This window comes from Bidens hawaiensis, unplaced genomic scaffold (assembly GCF_021521415.1).
Source record: "Bidens hawaiensis isolate Kalapana, Puna unplaced genomic scaffold, B.hawaiensis_p1.1 tig00001016_1, whole genome shotgun sequence".
Lineage (NCBI taxonomy): Eukaryota > Viridiplantae > Streptophyta > Magnoliopsida > Asterales > Asteraceae > Bidens > Bidens hawaiensis.
This window is the reverse complement of record NW_027491059.1, coordinates 3,138,747-3,142,691: the sequence shown is the minus strand read 5'-3', so window position 1 is coordinate 3,142,691 and position 3,945 is coordinate 3,138,747. Positions and strand designations below refer to the sequence as shown.

The 3,945-nt window shown below is 37.8% G+C and overlaps 1 pseudogene; it reads left to right on the top strand.

Moving 5' to 3' along the window:
• Nucleotides 1-667: 667 nt before the first annotated feature.
• On the top strand, nt 668-1,835 carry LOC143551117 (mitogen-activated protein kinase kinase kinase 20-like; annotated as a pseudogene).
• Nucleotides 1,836-3,945: the final 2,110 nt, after the last annotated feature.

Sequence of the window (3,945 nt, the reverse complement as noted above, 5' to 3'; positions counted from 1 at the left end):
CTTGAGCTTGTGTAGTACCTTAAATGAGTTAAAACTCGTCTCGACATCGGGGCTTTGTGTTGTAAATTATTACATAAAAGTCCAAAATATATAAAAACTTAAAAAAAAAAAAAACAAAAAGTCTCGTTTAGACTCAACGAGCCTAAACGGGATTCCCTGACAAGGCGCCAACACGAACTCAATAACTAAATGAGTTTATTTAAGGCTTGGGCCTAGCTCGAACTTGAAAAGGCTTGATTGTTTCGAGCTTTTCATCAGTCCAAGCTCAAATAACTCGCTAACAGCTCGTCTCGTTTACGTCACTACATGAATTACATGAGTACAACAATAACTAGAACTTAAGATATTGTAACATATGTAACACTTGCATAATACATGTTGTATGATTACAGGAACCAAGTATAGAAACTCCACGTGAAACTCAAGATATCGTCACTTTCGCTTTACAAACGCAACTGACCGTTATTCCGTTAAATAAATATACAAATAACAAAAAAAAAAAAAAACACCTTCGTTTGTTTATAAAACTTTCATTCCATAATCACCATCATCATTATCATCAACCCATTTCATTCTTCTAAACCCTAACCCTAATTCAATCCCAATTCCTTATACCCAATCACCCAAATTTTAATTACATCGAATACCCATCTCCAATTTGCATAATTATGAACTCCAACACCCACAAAAGAAGCTCATTTGATGCACACAATTTGCACCAACTGAAACGAACTAAGCAGCAAGAATTACAACTTCCGAATAAGCGCAACACCCGGTTCGGAGACGGGGTTGCTTGGTTCCGCGGTGACATGATTGGTAAAGGCAATTTTGGTTCTGTTTTTGTTGCCAATTTGAAGAATTCGAAATCCAGGAACGGGTTGTACCCACGGGTGATGGCGGTGAAATCCGCTGAGGTATCGGTTTCGGGTTCGATTCAGAAGGAGAAAGAGGTGTTGGATAATATTCGCGGGTGTCCGAATGTGATTAAATGCTTTGGGGAGGAGACTACTGATGGGGAGAATGGGCAGATGGTTTATAATTTGCTGTTGGAGTATGGCTCGGGCGGGACGTTGGCTGATCGGATTAGGAGCTCAGGTAATGGGTTGCGGGAAATTGAGGTGAAGCGGTATGCTAGGTCGATTTTAATCGGGTTGAGTCATGTTCATAAGCGCGGGTATGTTCATTGTGATTTAAAGCCTGAGAATGTGTTGCTTGTATCGGATTGTAGAAATGTCGGTTTTATTGCTAAAATTGGGGATTTAGGGTTGGCGAAAAGGGTAGGTTCTAAGAAGAGTGAATATGGTTATTGGAGAGGTACGCCTTTGTACTTGTCGCCCGAAGCGGTGATTAAAGGTGTTCAAGAACCGCCTGCTGATATTTGGGCGGTCGGGTGTATTGTGTTTCATATGTTGACGGGAAAACAACTTTGGTTAGAAAGTCGAGAGTTGGGGGTAGACGAGGCGTTAAGTCGGATATGTGATGTAAACGATTTGCCTTTTGTTAATTGCGGGTTGTCGAACGAGGCGGTTAGTTTCTTGAAGGGTTGTTTGTCTAGGAAAGTGATGTTTAGATTAACCGCTAAAATGTTGCTAAACCATCCATTCTTAGAAGGTTTAGACGAGGATAATGTTAATGAGATTGAGGTTTTTGACATAAATGCCATCACTTCATCGTCATCGTTCTCTGACGACGATGACGACGATGATGACAGTGGTGGTGATGGTGACGATGGTGGTCGTGGTTTGTGGGTGTCGTCTTGTTCAGAGGAATCACGCTATAACTTATCGTCTTGGTCCGAATGAGATGTGAATGGTGTGGAAAAGAAGAAAGTATAGATTCTAGATTACATGAAGTAGAGAGATTCCATAAGATTAACCATTTACAAGTTGTAGGGATCATTATTTGCAAGTGGTCATAGAGTCATAGTTGTATCATGGTACATACAACACATAGTTGTATTTAGTGGGATTAATGTTGAAATATAATAAACTCTTTCATGGATAATTGTTATTAAAATTTAAAAGTTGATACTTCTTTTATTGTTAGAAGTATGATGCAATTGAATGATTGAGAAAACTGAGTCTTGCAAGATAGGTCATGACAATATGACATAAATATTATGTTGCTTTGTAAGGAGAATTGACAGATACATATATTCCTTAAAAGCACTTGTACCCAACTATAATATAAACATTTGTTCACATAAACCCTTGCCTCCAAATCAAACAATCCCATTGCTTCAACCCCAAGCAACTGATAAGATTACACCCACTTATGGTTTTCCAAATATGTAAGCTTTCATGGCATGCACATTAAATAAACACAGATTAAAATCTGCATGACAGCACCATGAAGATACACCAGCAAGATCATTGCTGAGCTGGCGGTTACACCAGCCTGAAGGGGTGAGCAAAAACCGAATCATAACCGAAAACCGAACCGTTAAGCGAAAAACTTAACTGAAAATTAACCATAACCGAACAAAACCGACGCTTATAGTTAAGTGGATTTGATTAACTGACTATTCGGTTATGGCTACGGTTAACTGGTGCTCATTAACCAACTTTAACCGAAACCGAATTGAACCGAACCTTACCTTGTATGTTTCTGATTCTCCAAATTTCATACCTTTATTTCCATCCTTTTTTACCTCCATTTCTAGCTTTTGAACATTTAGATTAAGCTGCAACTATTTATAACAGCGCTTGGAACACCATAACAAAGTCTGGAACCGACATATTTCAGCTTCGAAAGTTCATAATTAAGTTTGGAACAACATAACTGAGCCAGTTTCAACTAGCACGAAGGAAAAAAGCATTGGACAATTAACCAAACTTATCTGAAACCGACCCATAACTGATGGTTAACCGGTCGAGTTTCTATGGGTAAGCAATATTTCATAACCGAACAACTTTGCACATCCGGCTGTTTGACCATGGTATTATCATCTATTTATAAACAGATGCTCTATGATGCTATTTTGTTCATGAATAATTGTTATTCTGAGCTTAGGATTGCATGTGCACATTATTCTTCTTGTCAACTTCCATGGTAGCAAAATTATTTTTAATGAAACCGAACCTAAAAACATGAGTTTGTCTAAAAACAACATTATACGAGGAATCCAACATGCACGTCACTTACTATCTGTGTGGGTGGTACTAGATATACTTAGTTAACCTAACCGGAGTTATCATTCCTTATTAGTCCTTTGAAAGCCTAAAGTTAACATGAATACTTAAAACGGAAATGTTTCATAAACCACCCTTATATTATGATAGATTTACATTTCAGTCCTTGTGTTTGGAAAGTATCGTTTAATCACTTACGAGCCATAATTAATATGTAAAGTATTTTTTCATTCCCGTTACGGCCCTCTACATAAAAAGATAATCATTAGAGACTAAACTATCATGGATTGATATCGGTCTTGATTACATACCTAGGACTAATTATTAGTCCTCGATAATATTAAGGCCTGATTTTATGTTAAAATGTTAGTGACTGATAATCAGTCTCAAATAGGGATAAGCTCGGTACCGGTACTGAAAATCTTGATCTCGAAAATCGTAAAATTTTGGTACGGTACCAGGACGGTACCTGTATTTAAGGTAAATTTTGGAAAATACCGGTACTGTACCTTACCGGTCTCGAAAACTCAAAACTTTGGTACCGATTCGGTACCAAATCGGTACCGATCAGTTGACATAATTTTGGTTTGAAGTTAACGAAGCTTGCCGTTTTAATATATATTTGTAGAAAACCCAAGACCTTATACATAATCCATTGGGCACTTTCTCCAAAATGTTTTAAGGTTACCTAGAAGCAAATACATAATACCAACAATATCAAAAACATATACTTCTTAGCAATCATCCCTGTGTCGTCAGCCACGCCACAGGAAGGAAAGTCCCCCGTTGGAGTGTGTGTGTGTATATATATATA